The sequence below is a fragment of the Bombus fervidus genome, unplaced genomic scaffold, assembly GCF_041682495.2.
Source record: "Bombus fervidus isolate BK054 unplaced genomic scaffold, iyBomFerv1 scaffold0138, whole genome shotgun sequence".
NCBI lineage: Eukaryota > Metazoa > Arthropoda > Insecta > Hymenoptera > Apidae > Bombus > Bombus fervidus.
This window is the reverse complement of record NW_027212700.1, coordinates 4536-12500: the sequence shown is the minus strand read 5'-3', so window position 1 is coordinate 12500 and position 7965 is coordinate 4536.

Below are 7965 nucleotides of genomic sequence, written 5' to 3'. Positions count from 1 at the left end.
TTTCAAAATTTTTTAGCCTCTCGACTGAAGGCGTTGTAACGAACAAGTTCGTTCAACACCACTATCTAATTCATTTTTAAAATAAATTTTATAAAACCTTTTTTGGCCCGTTTTAGAACGGTCGGTTTTATTCTATCCCTTTTTAATTTTTAGTAGCCTGTGCCGCTTGAGTCAGTACAACGTACACACCAAAGTGCATACGAGTCACCAGCCTCATGTTAAAGGTTCGTCGCATATGTGCCATTTGGTCTTAGACGCCGACACGCGACAATGCAGTGTGGAGAAAATCCTGCATCGATACCGAGAACACGAACAGTCGAGGCAACACGAAGTTACGCACGAGGAGCGGTGGACTAGTTCTCAACCGAGGTCATAGAATAGCCACGCGCCCGACTCTGTTCCGTCTGGTACGATCGGACCGAACGTCTCCTTATAGGTACCGAACGGCCGGCCGGATGGTCGGCGACGCCGGCCGTTACGCACGGGCGCTTACGATGCTAACGCGCGATCCGAACGTGCCAATTCGAAAGTGCGGTAAAACTTAGCGCGAAAAAATCGATTTTTCAAAAAGTTGTCAAACACGCTAAAAAGTATACGGACGATGTTTTAACAATTATTTTACGAAATTTAATGACAAAATTAATCGAAAAAAAATTTTTTTTCCTTTTCTCGCCAAAATAAATACCAAACGAATTTCTAACGTAATAAACGAGTAACAAATAACAGTATACGTCCAAATAACATACAAGAATCGAGAAAATATTTATATTTTTTCAAAAAATTGAGCAAAAATCTCTCCGCATAGTCGGTTCGGTGCCGAGTCCGAACGTACCAAAGTCCCTCCGGCATAGTCGGTTCGGTGAATCGACGACTGACAACCTATATAAAAAACGATTAAAACCTATAGAATAACGTATCACTAGAACATTTATACCATTTTGGCACGTTCGGATTCATAATTAACGAAATTATCGAAAATTTTTCATTGCGCATAGTCGGTTCGGTGAAAAGGTGACTGACAACCTATATTAAAAATGATTAAAACGTATAGAATAACGCACTACTAGAACATTTATACCATTTTGGCACGTTCGGATTCATAATTAACGAAATTATCCAAAATTTTTCGTTCCGCATAGTCGGTTCGGTGAAACGATGACTGACAACCTATATAAAAAACGATTAAAACCAATAGAATAACGTATTACTAGAACATTTATACAATTTTGGCACGTTCGGATTCATAAATAACAAAATTATTGAAAATTTTTCGTTCCGCATAGTCGGTTCGGTGGACCGTCTGATGCGAGACAATGTCCCACCGGCATAGTCGGTTCGGTGAATCGACGACTGACAACCTATATAAAAAACGATTAAAACCTATAGAATAACGTATCACTAGAACATTTATACCATTTTGGCACGTTCGGATTCATAATTAACGAAATTATCGAAAATTTTTCATTGCGCATTGTCGGTTCGATGAAAAGGTGACTGACAACCTATATTAAAAATGATTAAAACGTATAGAATAACGCACTACTAGAACATTTATACCATTTTGGCACGTTCGGATTCATAATTAACGAAATTATCCAAAATTTTTCGTTCCGCATAGTCGGTTCGGTGAAACGATGACTGACAACCTATATAAAAAACGATTAAAACCAATAGAATAACGTATTACTAGAACATTTATACAATTTTGGCACGTTCGGATTCATAAATAACAAAATTATTGAAAATTTTTCATTGCGCATAGTCGGTTCGGTGAAAAGGTGACTGACAACCTATATTAAAAATGATTAAAACGTATAGAATAACGCACTACTAGAACATTTATACCATTTTGGCACGTTCGGATTCATAATTAACGAAATTATCCAAAATTTTTCGTTCCGCATAGTCGGTTCGGTGAAACGATGACTGACAACCTATATAAAAAACGATTAAAACCAATAGAATAACGTATTACTAGAACATTTATACAATTTTGGCACGTTCGGATTCATAAATAACAAAATTATTGAAAATTTTTCGTTCCGCATAGTCGGTTCGGTGGACCGTCTGATGCGAGACAATGTCCCACCGGCATAGTCGGTTCGGTGAATCGACGACTGACAACCTATATAAAAAACGATTAAAACCTATAGAATAACGTATCACTAGAACATTTATACCATTTTGGCACGTTCGGATTCATAATTAACGAAATTATCGAAAATTTTTCATTGCGCATTGTCGGTTCGATGAAAAGGTGACTGACAACCTATATTAAAAATGATTAAAACGTATAGAATAACGCACTACTAGAACATTTATACCATTTTGGCACGTTCCTATTCATGATTAACGAAATTATCGAAAATTTTTCATTGCGCATAGTCGGTTCGGTGAAACGGTGACTGACAACCTATATTAAAAATGATTATAACGTATAGAATAACGTATCACTAGAACATTTATACAATTTTGGCACGTTCGGATTCATAAATAACAAAATTATTGAAAATTTTTCGTTCCGCATAGTCGGTTCGGTAGGCCGTCCGACCGGGACCAAGTCCTTCCGGCATAGTCGGTTCGGTGAAACGATGACTGACAACCTATATTAAAAACGATTAAAACCTATAGAATAACGTATTACTGGAACATTTCTACCACCTCGGCACGCTCGGATTCATAAATAACAAAATTATTGAGAATTATTCGTTCCGCATAGTCGGTTCGGTGAAACGATGACTGACAACCTATATTAAAAACGATTAAAACCTATAGAATAACGTATTACTGGAACATTTATACAATTTTTGCACGTTCGGATTCATAAATAACAAAATTATTGAAAATTATTCGTTCCGCATAGTCGGTTCGGTGAAACGATGACTGACAACCTATATTAAAAACGATTAAAACCTATAGAATAACGTATTACTGGAACATTTATACAATTTTTGCACGTTCGGATTCATAAATAACAAAATTATTGAAAATTATTCGTTCCGCATAGTCGGTTCGGTGAAACGATGACTGACAACCTATATTAAAAACGATTAAAACCTATAGAATAACGTATTACTGGAACATTTATACAATTTTTGCACGTTCGGATTCATAAATAACAAAATTATTGAAAATTATTCGTTCCGCATAGTCGGTTCGGTGAAACGATGACTGACAACCTATATTAAAAACGATTAAAACCTATAGAATAACGTATTACTGGAACATTTATACAATTTTTGCACGTTCGGATTCATAAATAACAAAATTATTGAAAATTATTCGTTCCGCATAGTCGGTTCGGTGAAACGATGACTGACAACCTATATTAAAAACGATTAAAACCTATAGAATAACGTATTACTGGAACATTTATACAATTTTTGCACGTTCGGATTCATAAATAACAAAATTATTGAAAATTATTCGTTCCGCATAGTCGGTTCGGTGAAACGATGACTGACAACCTATATTAAAAACGATTAAAACCTATAGAATAACGTATTACTGGAACATTTATACAATTTTTGCACGTTCGGATTCATAAATAACAAAATTATTGAAAATTATTCGTTCCGCATAGTCGGTTCGGTGGGCCGTCCGAGCACGACCAAGTCCGTCCGGCATAGTCGGTTCGGTGAAACGATGACTGACAACCTATACTAAGAACGATTAAAACCAATAGAATAACGTATTACTAGAACGTTTATACAACTTTGGCACGTTCGGATTCATAAATAACAAAATTATTGAGAATTATTCGTTCCGCATAGTCGGTTCGGTGAAACGATGATTGACAACCTGTATAAAAATTGTTCATAACCGATAAAGTAACGTATTTCTAGCACCGATATACCGTTTCGGCACTTTCGGATACATAATTAACGAAATTATCGAAAATTTTTCATTCCGCATAGTCGGTTCGGTGAAACGATGACTGACAACCTATAATAAAAACGATTAAAACCTATCGAATATCGTATGACTAGAAGATTTATACCGCTTTGACACGTTCGGATTAATAAATAACAAAATTATTGAAAATTATTCGTTCCGCATAGTCGGTTCGGTGGGCCGTCCGAGCACGACCAAGTCCGTCCGGCATAGTCGGTTCGGTGAAACGATGACTGACAACCTATACTAAGAACGATTAAAACCAATAGAATAACGTATTACTAGAACGTTTATACAACTTTGGCACGTTCGGATTCATAAATAACAAAATTATTGAGAATTATTCGTTCCGCATAGTCGGTTCGGTGAAACGATGATTGACAACCTGTATAAAAATTGTTCATAACCGATAAAGTAACGTATTTCTAGCACCGATATACCGTTTCGGCACTTTCGGATACATAATTAACGAAATTATCGAAAATTTTTCATTCCGCATAGTCGGTTCGGTGAAACGATGACTGACAACCTATAATAAAAACGATTAAAACCTATCGAATATCGTATGACTAGAAGATTTATACCGCTTTGACACGTTCGGATTAATAAATAACAAAATTATTGAAAATTATTCGTTCCGCATAGTCGGTTCGGTGGGCCGTCCGAGCACGACCAAGTCCGTCCGGCATAGTCGGTTCGGTGAAACGATGACTGACAACCTATACTAAGAACGATTAAAACCAATAGAATAACGTATTACTAGAACGTTTATACAACTTTGGCACGTTCGGATTCATAAATAACAAAATTATTGAGAATTATTCGTTCCGCATAGTCGGTTCGGTGAAACGATGATTGACAACCTGTATAAAAATTGTTCATAACCGATAAAGTAACGTATTTCTAGCACCGATATACCGTTTCGGCACTTTCGGATACATAATTAACGAAATTATCGAAAATTTTTCATTCCGCATAGTCGGTTCGGTGAAACGATGACTGACAACCTATAATAAAAACGATTAAAACCTATCGAATATCGTATGACTAGAAGATTTATACCGCTTTGACACGTTCGGATTAATAAATAACAAAATTATTGAAAATTATTCGTTCCGCATAGTCGGTTCGGTGGGCCGTCCGAGCACGACCAAGTCCGTCCGGCATAGTCGGTTCGGTGAAACGATGACTGACAACCTATACTAAGAACGATTAAAACCAATAGAATAACGTATTACTAGAACGTTTATACAACTTTGGCACGTTCGGATTCATAAATAACAAAATTATTGAGAATTATTCGTTCCGCATAGTCGGTTCGGTGAAACGATGATTGACAACCTGTATAAAAATTGTTCATAACCGATAAAGTAACGTATTTCTAGCACCGATATACCGTTTCGGCACTTTCGGATACATAATTAACGAAATTATCGAAAATTTTTCATTCCGCATAGTCGGTTCGGTGAAACGATGACTGACAACCTATAATAAAAACGATTAAAACCTATCGAATATCGTATGACTAGAAGATTTATACCGCTTTGACACGTTCGGATTAATAAATAACAAAATTATTGAAAATTTTTCGTTCCGCATAGTCGGTTCGGTGGGCCGTCCGAGCACGACCAAGTCCTTCCGGCATAGTCGGTTCGGTGAAACGATGACTGACAACATATATAAAAAACGATCAAAACCTATAGAATAACGTATTGCTAGAACATTTATACCACTTTGGCACGTTCGGATTCATTATTAACGTAATTATCGAAATTTTTTCATTCCGCATTGTCGGTTCGGTGAAACGATGATTGACAACCTATATAAAAATTGCTCAAAACCAATAAAGTAACGTATATCTAGCACCGCTATACCGTTTCGGCACGTTCGGATTCATAAATGTCGAAATTAACGGAGAAACATCGTTCCGCATAGTCGGTTCGGTGAACCGATGACTGACAACGCATATAAAAAACACTTAGAATCGATGCCGTAGCCGATTTCTATTGCCGCTAGAACGTTTTGGTACGTCCGAATTCAATATCGTAGAAATCATCCACGAAACTCTGTTCCGCATAGTCGGTTCGGTGGACCGTCCGAGTGCGACCAAGTCCCTCCGGCATAGTCGGTTCGGTGGATCGGCTACTGACAACCTATTGAATTATTGCTTAGAATAGATAAAGTAACGTATTTCTAGTGTCCCTATACCGTTTTGGCACGTTCGGATGCACTATTGTAGATATTATCGATAAAACTCCGTTCCGCTTAGTCGGTTCGGTGAACCGATGACCGACAACGCATAGAAAAATCACTCAGTATCGATACTGTAACAGATTTCTATTACCGCCATAACGTTTTTGTACGTTCGAATTCAAAATGGTAGAAATTATCGACGAAACTCCGTTCCGCTTAGTCGGTTCGGTACGGAGCGCAACCGCGACGATGTCCCCCCGGCATAGTCGGTTCGGTGGATCGGCTACTGACAACCTATTGAATTAATGCTCAGAATCGATGCAGTAACGTATTTCTAGCATTCCTATACCGTTTTGGCACGTTCGGATCCACTATTGTACATATTATCGACAAAACTCCGTTCCGCTTAGTCGGTTCGGTGAACCGATGACCGACAACGCATAGAAAAATCACTCAGTATCGATACTGTAACGGATTTCTATTACCGCCATAACGTTTTTGTACGTTCGAATTCAAAATGGTAGAAATTATCGACGAAACTCCGTTCCGCTTAGTCGGTTCGGTACGGAGCGCAACCGCGACTATGTCCCCCCGGCATAGTCGGTTCAGTGGATCGGCTACTGACAACCTATTGAATTAATGCTCAGAATCGATGCAGTAACGTATTTCTAGCATTCCTATACCGTTTTGGCACGTTCGGATCCACTATTGTAGATATTATCGATAAAATTCCGTTCCGCTTAGTCGGTTCGGTGAACCGATGACTGACAACGCATAGAAGAAACACTTAGAATCGATACTGTAACGGATTTCTATTTCCCCCCATAACGTTTTTGTACGTTCGAATTCAAAATGGTAGAAATTATCGACGAAACTCCGTTCCGCTTAGTCGGTTCGGTACGGAGCGCAACCGCGACTATGTCCCCCCGGCATAGTCGGTTCGGTGGATCGGCTACTGACAACCTATTGAATTAATGCTCAGAATCGATGCAGTAACGTATTTCTAGCATTCCTATACCGTTTTGGCACGTTCGGATCCACTATTGTAGATATTATCGATAAAATTCCGTTCCGCTTAGTCGGTTCGGTGAACCGATGACTGACAACGCATAGAAGAAACACTTAGAATCGATACTGTAACGGATTTCTATTTCCCCCCATAACGTTTTTGTACGTTCGAATTCAAAATGGTAGAAATTATCGACGAAACTCCGTTCCGCTTAGTCGGTTCGGTACGGAGCGCAACCGCGACTATGTCCCCCGGGCATAGTCGGTTCGGTGGATCGGCTACTGACAACCTATTGAATTAATGCTTAGAATAGATAAAGTAACGTATTTCTAGCATTCCTGTACCAGTTTGGCACGTTCGGGTGCGCAATTGTTCGAGTTATCGACGAAACTCCGTTCCGCATAGTCGGTTCGGTGCGTCGTTTACATTTTCTAAGTCCTGGCCGCGTATTGCTTTCTCATTTCCAAAGTCCTGGCCGCGTATTGCTTTCTCATTTCCATAGTCCTGGCCGCGTATTGCTTTCTCATTTCCAAAGTCCTGGCCGCGTATTGCTTTCTCATTTCCAAAGTCCTGGCCGCGTATTGCTTTCTCATTTCCAAAGTCCTGGCCGCGTATTGCTTTCTCATTTTCAATGTCCTGGCCGCGTATTGCTTTCCGTCTTTCTAACATCCGACCGTGTAGTACTTAGCATTTTCGAAGTCTCAGCCGCGTTATGAGATTTATTTTTTTAAGTCCGCCGGCGCTCATGGCTTTATTTTTTTCTCTACGCGCGCGCGCGTGCCTTTCTATTTTTTTTCTAAGTCCAACGGCGTATTGCTTTCAAAAAATTTTCTTCGCGCTTCGCGCGAACGAGGAACAAAAAAAAAATT